At 44.2% G+C, this 11,814-nt stretch overlaps 1 non-coding gene across 1 annotated transcript; it reads right to left on the bottom strand.

Moving 5' to 3' along the window:
* Nucleotides 1-4,556: 4,556 nt before the first annotated feature.
* On the bottom strand, nucleotides 4,557-4,662 carry LOC125596386. The gene has a single exon (XR_007331026.1). It is a non-coding gene; the product is annotated as a small nucleolar RNA R71 (small nucleolar RNA).
* Nucleotides 4,663-11,814: the final 7,152 nt, after the last annotated feature.

Here is an 11,814-nt window from a genome sequence, read left to right as displayed (position 1 = left end):
CCATCGGACCGAAACCCGAACAGTCCGTCCAGCTGAGATGAGCTGACTCCCAGCTGCCTCAGCTGAGTGAGCTAGTAGTTCAGCTAGTGGACCTGACTTAGTAGTGGTCGAGCTAGAGTGAGCTTAACCTAACTCCGTTGAGCTGGTCAAGCTACTTGTTCCATCCGTCCAGCTACCGTCTTACTCGTCCTAGCTGACTCTCGACTTGTATAAGGTTAAGTCTAAGTTTCCTTACGTCCTTAACCTTTTTATCTGGCCATGGAACGCTTGTCTTGATGTCCTAAGACTGACTAGTACGTTTCCTCAAACCATGGCCGTCCCAATGATCCTATTCAGGATCCGGGATGTTACAAGTCTCCCCCACTAGCATTGGATTCGTCCTTAAATCCGAGTCATGTGGTTCATCCAACATAAACTGGTCAAACCATTTTGGAAACTTGGCCTTCATCCTGGCCTCCGTCTCCCAAGTTGTCTCTTCTCGACCATTACAATCCCAAATGACCTTGACCATTTGGATTGTTTTCTTTCTCATTGCTTTTTCCATCTTATCTACGATCGGAACCGGCCTTGTTTCCAAAGTTAGATTCGCACCTAGATCAGATGGTATTTCTGGTATTAAGACGTCCTGATCCGTCAAGCACTTCCGGAGTTGGGAGACATGGAATACGTTATGGAAGGCTTCCATCTCGAATGGTAAGTCCAACTTATATGCCACACTACCCACTCGTTCTATGACTCTGAATGGACCTAGGTATCTTGGATCTAATTTCATTCTACCAGAAATTCGCACTCTAATCATTTTGAGATTGACAATATCACCCACTGCAAACTCCAGTTCTTTCGTTCGTTTGTCAGCGTAATGTTTTTGTCTGTCCTATGCGGCCCTCATCTTGTCCCACACGGACTTGATCTTCTCCATGGTTTCCCTCCACGATTTCGGGGCCTATCATGCTGCGCTCCCCCAGTTGGGTCCAGCATAACGGTGTCCTGCATGGTCGTCCATACAAAGCTTCGTATGGCGACATGCCTATACTGAAGTGGAAGCTGTTATTGTAGGCGAACTCCACTAACGGCAAATGCCGTTCCAAGGAATCACCCCAATCGAGAACACATGCTCGAAGCATATCCTCCAGCGTCCATATAGTTCTTTCCGACTGCCATCCGTTTGGGGATGATAAGCCGTACTCATGTTAACTCTTGTTCCTAAAGCTTTCTGAAAAGTGAACCTCGAATCTCTATCTGAAACTATACTTGAGGGTACTCCGTGTAGCCCACAATCTCGTCAATGTACTTACTCACAATATGGTCGACTCCATCAGTCTTTTTGATGGCCAGGAAGTGGGCAGACTTGGTCAGCCGATCCACTATTACCCAGACAGCATCATTCCTATTCCTGGTCGTGGGAAATTCTGTCACGAAATCCATCGTGATGTGATCCCACTTCCATTCCAGAATAGGTAGGCTCTGAAGCAGTCCACTCGGAACTTGTTGTTCGGCCTTGACGAGTTGACAAGTAGGACACTTGGCCACCCATTTGGCCATATCGACCTTCATCCGTATCCAATGATAGTATTGTCTGAGATTATGATACATCTTGGTCACTCCATGATGGATCGAGAATCTAGACTTGTGAGCTTCCCTAAGGATCTCGTCCTTTAAACTCCTATCATTGGGTACGCTGATCCGACCATGAACTAAGATCATACCGTCCTTGGCGATTTGATACTCAGTCAGGTCGTTCCGAGCAACCGTCTTCAGGTTCTCATCCCGATCTTGGGCCGCTCGGATCCGGGTAAGCAGGTCGGCTCTATTCACCACCTCTAAACCCCATGGTCCGTCCGTTTCGTTCAAAGCATTTAAACGAACGAAGCGTTCCACCTTATCCGGCTCGTCTGTTCCGCTTCCGACCGCAACGTCTTCTCGCGTTTCCGGCTCAATGCGTTGGCCACAAGGTTAGCCTTGTCGGGATAGTAAGTTATGTCTAGGTCGTAGTCGGCCACAAACTCCATCCACCTCCTCTGCCTTAAGTTTAACTCAGGCTGGGTGAATATATACTTCAGACTTTTATGGTCTGTAAGTATCTGGACTTTGGCCCCATATAATTATGATCGCCAAATCTTTAAGGCGAATACTACCGCAGCCATTTCAAGATCATGGGTGGGGTAGTTTCCCTCATGTTTCTTCAGTTGCCTTGACGCGTAGGCAATGACCTTCCCATGTTGAGTCAACACCCAACCGAGTCCAGTGATGGACGCATCCGTGTAGACCACATAAGGTTGGTCTGCCTCCGGAAGAACAAGGACGGGCGCGCTAGTCAGCACATCCTTAAGTTCGGAGAAACATCTTGTACCCTCATCAGACCATGTGAACTTAACGTCCTTCCCAGTTGATATACCTTGGATTTGACCCGTTTTTATCCATGGTATATAATTATTTTACTATATATATATCTATGTTTTCTACTCTTCTAGGTATGTTTTCAGGTTCAGGTGCAGTTCGGAGTAAAGCTATGACTTTGGAGCATTTTGGAGCTTAAAGGACATTTCACCCGAGCTGACCACTTAGAGGTCGACGAGAGGAAGAACAATCGATCGATGCGCATCAGTGCTGATGATCGATATCAGGAAATGCCTCGACAGATGAAGATTAATATCGATCGAAGTACACAAGTACCATCGATAGATGTCGAGACACCAGACGCGACATTTTGGATTCAGCAGACTTAAAAACCAAGGCCACGCCAAATTACCAAAATGCCTTGACGAGTATTTAACCTAGTAGAATATATACTGTCTAAGTGTTTTGACGGCAAAAGGAAAAGATTTTCTAGACCTAGTTTTGTTACAAGTTTCATTTGGGAGAGAAGATCACTTGTGATTGGAACTCTTTGTTTTTATTTCTTTTCACCTATTCTATGAGTTTCTATTTCTATATTGATATGAATTGCTTTGCTATGTCTGAGTAGTTCAACTGTTAGATCCAGGGTTCAGATAGATTTGTGGGATTAGCCCCAAACTATAGATCTGCCTTGTTGTGATATTCATGATAGATTTGTATTCATTGCTTGTTTTAGCCTTGCTAACTAGAACTTGATCATAGGATTGCATATTCAAGCACCCTTGTTATCCCATCCTGACATCTATCTATCATATTAGGATTGCTAGAGAGGGCTAACCGCCAATTCATACTCGCGCATAGGCCTGGCTAGAACCCGTCGATCGATATCCTCAACTGACAATCGATCGACGTTGGCAAAGGTGTATCGGTCGACGTCTTAATAGACCATCGATCGTCACTCTCTCGTTGTCTGCATACTAACCGTTGAGACACGAGATCTAGTCTGTTAACCAGTGGTACATACGACTGCTGATCACTGAGTTAAGCGAATGAGCTCTAATATATCATGCATGCAACAGTTAGGCATCTATAGGTATTATAATCTCCAACACCTGAATAGTGGCCCTGCATCTAATATCATTTCCAACCAAGTTACATTTATTATTTACTCGCTTGTTACTATTGCTATTTCATTTAAACATTTACAACCTTTAGAATTAATAAACACTAGATTTAATTGTTCCCTAGCTCCTTGTGGATTCGATCCCTAAGTACTACATCTGAACCTCTTTTGATGAGAATAACACTCCTTAGGGTAATTTGAGTGGTATCAAATTTGGCGCCGTTGCCGGGGAGCTTTGATCGCCATTAGATTTAGTTTTATTAATTCTTATTCTTTTCTTTACCCCCTTTCTAATAATCTTTTTCTTGTCTTTTCAGGTGCATGCCCAGCGGTACCAGAAGCAACAAGGAGAAAGACTTGCTGTTCTCAGACGATCCTGCTCATTTGGAACGCACCATCCGTAGAGTTCAACGTTCCACATCGCTCGACGCAACCACTTCGTCGTCGATCGATACGCACAACCAACCGTCGACCAACACCAGACCGTCATCGTCGATCGGTCCCAATCGTTCGACAACGATCGATACTACACCGCGTACGTTGATCGATACCGTGTTGTCAAAAATGGTAAACATTAATATTCTAACTCAGGACGAGAACGGAAACCTGTATGACCAGGCCGGTCATCTGCGTAATGCAACAGGTCAGAAAATAGATGCTCAGGGAACTGTAATCCCTGATGCTGATGCTACAGGAGCTGCTCAACTTGTAGATGAGGGCCCTCGATCGAAACAACTGGCCGACTACAATCGCCCAGATGAGTACTATTCCAACAGATCAGCTATTCGACTTCCGGAGATCCAGAAGCACAATTTCGAGCTGAAGCCTCAATACTACACTCTCGTGTCGCAGATACCCTACTCTGGGTTACCGCACGAGCATCCTATGGACCATTTGTAACGGTTCGAGGATCTAATCGCTGCTATTCGGATGGAAGGAGTCCCCGAAGATTACCTGCTGTGCAAGCTCTTCAGATACACACTGAATGGAGAAGCGATGCACTGGCTTAGGCAGCAACCCACATGATCTTTAACATCCTGGAGCGACATCAAGAATGCTTTCTTACGAAACTTCTTCGATGAGGCGCGCGCTGAAGAACTTCAGAACAAAATTTCGACATTCTCGCAGAAGGCTGGAGAGTCCTTCAAAGATGCGTGGATTAGATTTAGGTTCTTCCAGCGAGCCTGTCCACACCACGGAGTTAACGAAGTGCAGCTGCTAAGCAATTTCTTCTGAGGTCTCGCCTTACAGTATCAAATGGCCCTTGATACGGCGAGTGAAGGAAACTTCACTACTCGGAATCCGTTGGAAGCTGTGAGACTTATCGAAAACCTTGCTAACAGCAGCAGCACCAAAAACACTGACTCTGAACGGAAGAAGTCTGTAGCCTCTATCGGGAAGGAACAGATGGACGAAGTAAGAGCTAAGTTAGATGTGGTGCACGAGCTTCTTAGGAAGCAAGTCTGTTCAGCTGAAGGAGAAGTAGCAGATACGGAAGGAGAAGAAAATGTGAACTACATCGGAGGTACCGGATTCCAAAAATTTGGAAACCAGGGCGGAAACAGAAACTTCTTTGGAAATGGCCAAAGAAGTAACCAAAGTTCACAATTTCAAAAACCCTTCAACAACAGCAAGAGCTACTCGAACTCTTACTACCAAAATCCACCACCCCAGACTCAGGAAAGCAAGATCGAAGAGATGCTTGATCGAGTACTGTTGGGACAACAACAAATCACTGTGGATTTCAATGGTAAGATAGACTCCGCCTACAACAATCTGAACACCAAAATCGAGACCTTAGGGACTCAGGTAAGAAAACTTGAAACCCAAGTAATTCAGACGGGCGAGACTATAAAGAGGCAAGAAGCTTTCGCTAGAGAGGCAGGAGCCGACAAAGGAAAACACCACGTAAATGCCATCATAGATGATGATTTCCGGCAAGTGGTGAGAAATGAAAAGCTTGAGGAAGGAGATTTCAAAATCGAAAGCTCCATGAGTCTCGGCGGATCCCAATGGTGTCGACCGATGTCGATGAACTCGCATCGATCGACAGACCATGATGAAAATCGATGGACTGATTACTCCAGTCATCGATCGACATCGTCTGCCAAATCGATTGAATGCAATGCGGTTCAAATTCTAACTCATGAAGAATTCGCAGCAAAGCATCATCACCCACCCACCCTCCCCTTTCTATGAAAAATTCGATCGATCGGTTGAGCCAACCATCGATCGACATAGTGAGTCCGAAGTCGATCGACACAACACACCTCCCATCGATCGATAGGCACCTCTGACATACCGAGTGCGGTTACCCTCAATCGATAATGATTACATCAACGCACTCAGACCACAACCTAAACCATTAGCAAACCCACTCGAACCAAAACCCAACCCTTTAAATAGTTCACCAGAATCAGTTCAAGAAGAACAAGAATCTGAAGGGAGAAGGTTAAGGAAAAGAAAGAAGAAGATTCCTAAAAACCTTAAGAGGGAAGCTAACGATAAGGAGATGGATGGTTTCACTAAACGAGTCCTTAGAATCCCAATCGAAAAACCTTTTGATGAAGATTACTTCACACACCGGTTGTGGATGTTCTTCAGAGAAACAAAGGTAACTGAGGAGGACATTAGGAGAATGTTTCATCAAGTCAGAGAAAAGATGAAACACATGATCACATTGACGAAGAAGAGTGATCCTGGGAAGTGTGCAATACCATGCGTAGTCAAGGGTGTTGAATTTCTCCATTCAATGTGTGACACAGGAGCATCAGTTAGTATCCTCCCTAGGATCATGGCAGACCAGCTTGGTTTGACCATCGAACCCTCAACGGAATCCTTCACCTTCGTGGATCTTTCAGAGAAACGATCAGGAGGTATCATAAGAGATCTGGAGGTACAGATTGGTAATACCCTTTTCCCTGTAGATTTTCATGTCCTAGACATCGAGCTTAACTAGAACTCTTCACTTCTGCTTGGAAGATCTTTCCTAGCTACAGTAGGAGCTGTATGTGGCATGAACAAAAACAAATTGTGTCTAACGCTCATAGACCCAAACATCCTCTACGACCCAATCCGACCTAAGAGAAAGGTCATTAATTCTGTGGATTATGGGAAAGAACTTGGCTTCATTGGCGCATGCCATTGTGGAGCAGGGTATGAATCGGAGTACGAAACAGAGTACTCGGAATCGATCGACACCACCCAACCTTTCCATCGATCGATTCCAATGTGTCAACGGTGATCGATGACCGCAACAACAGGACACTCGACGTAATGCACCCAGTTGACCATTTCGCTTCACCTAATCATTGTTACCAACACTTTACCTTCCAACCTCCAAGCAAGAGAGTACATGATGATTATTCCATAGGCAGTTGGGCAGACAGTGGTTTCCATGAAAGTTTTGCAGTTGAAATTGTAATTACTTCACCTAATGAGGAACATACGGAGGAATACGATGAGGATTATTGGAAAGAACGTGCAATAGAAATGTCTTCGCAGGATGAAAGACTTGAAACACTTAAGTTCACCAACATATTTCCAACATCGTTCGACGCTGTGCACACCACATCGGCCGATACCCACCCTCGTCTAGCAAAACAACCGCTCACATCGATCGACACCCGTAAAGGAAAATCGATCGATATTCGCGCCGCAGCAAAAATTCAGGAGCAGAAGAATATTCCCTCCCCAACTAGGTTTATAGATACCTATATAAATCATTTTGCACCTCCGAAACCACCTACACACATCAGAGCAAACACACAAGCAAAAAAGATGAATACTCTTCCTTCTATATCTACAGAAAAATCCATGAAGAGCAATCATCTCAAGAACACAAGTTCTGCAGAAATTACTCTGCCATCGATCGATGTAACTGTATCTACATCGATCGATACTACTCTAAACCCTAATCTTTCTATTTCTAAATTGAATGATTATGCAAACATTGATTACGGTTTTCTAACACCTGATGAATTTGGTATTTTCAGGGACCCAGATGGCAACGCACGTGCAATGGATGGAAGGATTTTACAAGTGTCCAGAGAGGACATAGCAGACATCCTTCAAGTAGCCCATGGACCTGACAACCTATTCTCACAGCAACGTGGCACTCCAGACGTCATTCAAACAGATCCTAACAACCACGCAGGAGTCGCCACAACAGAGATCAACCCATATCTATCACGCCTACCAAAAAAGGCAAGCATCGATCGATGGTACAACGGAGAAATCGATCGATAGGGTAACACCAACGTCGATCGATATAGATGAACCGACGTTGATTGACAGACGGTATGAATGTGGGAAAAGTGCTTTCGACATGTATGGAGCCAGAAAGTTCACTTGGGAACAAAGGGACGAGTATGGAGTCTACAGAGATGAGCGTGGACACGCACGAGGCGTAGCTTGTGAGATGATACCTGTCACAAAGGACAACATCAGGAAAATACTGGAAAGAGCATCACTTTTTTGAAGAGAGCCACATCTGTCTTCCAGAACATGCCACTTCCTTCACACTCACAAGACTGGCACCAGAACTCTACACCAAAGATGAAATCGATGAGATGGTGTTTGGTATTTGTGGAGCTCAGGAGAAACTGGGAGAGGAGCTCAAAACATTGGTAGAAGATACACATCAGCCTTTGGATAGAGGCTACAATGAGCTTTTCAGATGTATGGCAGAAATGAGGACAGAAATTGAGAGTTTACGTCAGCAACTTGAGAAGGAAGCTACGACCTCAGCATCGATCGACGCACCACATGCAACATCGATCGACGTCAGTCTTCCTACAGCTCAGATCCCTGCAGAACCACAATGTTCAACACAACACAGGGATGAATGGGAAGTCTCATACATCGACACGAGGATAAACGACGTTTACTGCCCTCTCAACAACAACGTGGACTGGTTAAGAACTAAAATCGAGCTACTACAGCAAGATCTGGACACCATTCGCAAGAAGGACCAACAACCAGCCACATCGATCGACATGTGTACCTTCACATCGCTCGACGCTAAAGTCTCAGCCATGAATGAGAGGCTGAGGACTTACGAGGATATGCATGACCGCTTTATATCACCAGTCATGATAGATTTAAACAAATTGTCTAGTCAATTACTTCATGCCCAAAAGGATATTGAGAACATTACTAATCAAAGTTTTTTGCAGGCAAAATCAGGCTACGAGGGCCTTGGATCGATGGCAAGAAACCTGTGGAGTTACTTCCTTACACAGCAGCAGAGGTTGACAAGATCACATCCAAGATCTACACTGCTCTAGACACCATGGAGGAACGACTTGACAAACGCTGCGATGACATCTACTTTCCATTCGACAACAAAATCAATGGACTAGACAACCACGCAGAATGGCTACAGAAAGAAGTCAAAGCCATTCAGAGGCAACTCGCAGCTCAACACCAGATATCAGCATCGATCGACAGGACAATAGCGAAATCGATCGACGGCAACTCGCCGAGATCGACCAACCAACACATAATCGCATCGATTGATGCTGAGTCTACACCAATCGGCGAGCAGCTGATACACAAGACGGTTTAGTCAATGCAAAAGGAACTGACAAAACTTTCAGCATACGCCTATGACAACATAGGCTGGCACCAGGTTAGCATTGACAACGTTCAAGAAAGGCTACAGAACACCTCCAAAGTACTTGAGAAGATGGATGACATTTTGTTACATTTTGTACATCATAAACTATTCATCATAACTCCGGCTGAGTTACACTGGGACAGTGTAATTTAACTCTGGGGGGGAGATTTACTGATATAATTTATTTTATTCTTATGTAAAGAGGAATTTCAAATAAATTACGCTTAGCTATTGAAAATAGGGATTATAATCTTATATTGATTTAAACATGAATATCTAACCAATCTTTAGCACCATTTTAGATTTACTGATTGCAGATAGCACTAAAGATTTACTGATTGCAGATAGCAATAAGATCTATTGTTTAATTAGGATGAGTCTGAACAGGACTTGGTGGCTAAAACCATTAAGGCTTGATTCATAAAGACTCAAATAAAAGAGTTCGAAACGGGTATGTTTGGAGCATTTAAAGGGTTCAGGTGCATTTCGGAGTAAAGCTATGAATTTGGAGCATTTTGGAGCTTAAAGGACATTTCACCCGAGCTGACCACTTAGAGGTCGACGAGAGGAAGAACAATCGATCGATGCACATCAGTGCTGACGATCGATATCAGGAAATGCCTCGACAGATGATGATTAATATCGATCGATGTACACAAGTACCATCGATCGATGTCGAGACACCAGACCCGACATTTTGGATTCAGCAGACTTAAAAACCAAGGCCAAGCCAAATTACCAAAATGCCCTGATGAGTTTTTAACCTAGTAGAATATATACTGTCTAAGTGTTTTGATGGCAAAACGGAGAGCTTTTCTAGACCTAGTTTTGTTACAAGTTTCATTTGGGAGAGAAGATCACTTGTGATTGGAACTCCTTGTTTCTATTTCTTTTCATCTATTCTATGAGTTTCTATTTCTCTATTGATATGAATTGCTTTGCTATGTCTGAGTAGTTCAACTATTAGATCCAGGGTTCAGATAGGTTTGTGGGGTTAGCCCCAAACTATAGATCTGCCTTGTTGTGATATTCATGATAGATTTGTATTGATTGCTTGTTTTAGCCTTGCTAACTAGAACTTGATCATAGGATTGCATATTCAAGCACACTTGTTATCCCATCCTGTCATCTATCTATCATATTAGGATTGCTGGATAGGGCTAACCGCCAATTTAGAATCTTAGTAGGGCATTTCATACTCGCGCATAGGCCTGGCTAGAACCCATCGATCGATGTCCTCAACTGACAATCGATCGACGTTGGCAAAGGTGTATCGACGATGTCTGAATAGACTATCGATCGACACTCTCTCGTTGTCTGCATGCTAACCGTTGAGACACGATATCTAGTCTGTTAACCAGTGGTACATGCGACAGCTGATCACTGAGTTAAGTGAATGAGCTCTAATATATCATGCATGCAATAGTTAGGCATCTATAGGTATTATAATCTCCAACACCTGAATAGTGGCCCTGCATCTTATATCATTTCCAACCAAGTTACATTTATTATTTACTCGCTTGTTACTATTGCTATTTCATTTAAACATTTACAACCTTTAGAATTAATAAACACTAGATTTAATTGTTCCCTAGCTCCTTGTGGATTCAATCCCTAAGTACTACATCTGAACCTCTTTTGATGAGAGTAACACTCCTTAGGGTAATTTGAGTGGTATCACCAGTCAACCGTGTCATAGGTTGAGCCAAACTTGCAAATCCCTTCACAAACTTCCTAGAGTAACCTGCCAGCCCTAGGAAGCTTCTAACTTCCGTGGCACTGTGTGGTTGGGGCCAATCCTTGATTGCCCTGATCTTCTCTGGATCCACTGAGACGCCCTGGTCAGAAACAATATGACCGAGGAACCCAATACTCTTTTGCCAAAAACTGCACTTGCTGAGTTTAGCAAAAAGTTTGTGCTCTCGTAATCGTTCCGGCACGGCTCTCAAATGTTTCCGATGAGATTCCTCGTCCTTGGAGTAGATCAGGATATCATCAATGAAGATGATCACTGATTCATCCAAGAAGTCCCGGAACACGCTGTTCATCATTTTCATGAATGCTGCTGGTGCATTGGTCAGACCGAACGGCATCACTACGAATTCGTAATGGCCTTACCTGGTCCTGAATGCTGTCTTCCTAATGTCGTTTGGCTCTATAGGAATCTGATGATATTCCGAGGCCAAATCGATTTTAGAAAACCACTTAGCTCCTTTCAGCTGATCCAACAGCTCGTCTATCCTAGGTAACGGGTATTTGTTCTTCACAGTTACCCTATTCAACCCTCGATAGTCGATGCACACACGCATGCTACCATCCTTCTTTTTCACAAAGAGGACTGGTGCACCCCAAGGGGACCTACTTGTCCGTATGAACCCCTTGTCAAGCAATTCTTCCAATTGCTTCTTTAGCTCGGCCATCTCGGCCGGAGCCATTCGATACGGACTCTTGGACAGCGGAGCTGTCCCCGGTTCCAGTTCAATCAGAAAGGGATCGGACCTATAAGGGGGGACACCCTGAGGTACCTGGAACACATCTGGGAACTTCGACACCAACGAATCCTCTGAAAGGTCTTTCAGACAGATAGAACTGCCCGGCTCTGTAGTTGTAATTGTAGCCAAAAAGGACTGACAACCCTGTTCCAACATCCGAATCGCTCGAACTGCTGAAACCACTACTTTCTCTTGAGCCGGACACAGACATTGGTACTGGATCGGTCGAAGCCCAGTCTCCA

This window comes from Brassica napus, unplaced genomic scaffold (assembly GCF_020379485.1).
Source record: "Brassica napus cultivar Da-Ae unplaced genomic scaffold, Da-Ae ScsIHWf_1200;HRSCAF=1717, whole genome shotgun sequence".
Classification (NCBI taxonomy): domain Eukaryota; kingdom Viridiplantae; phylum Streptophyta; class Magnoliopsida; order Brassicales; family Brassicaceae; genus Brassica; species Brassica napus.
This window is presented reverse-complemented; position numbering and strand designations above follow the sequence as displayed.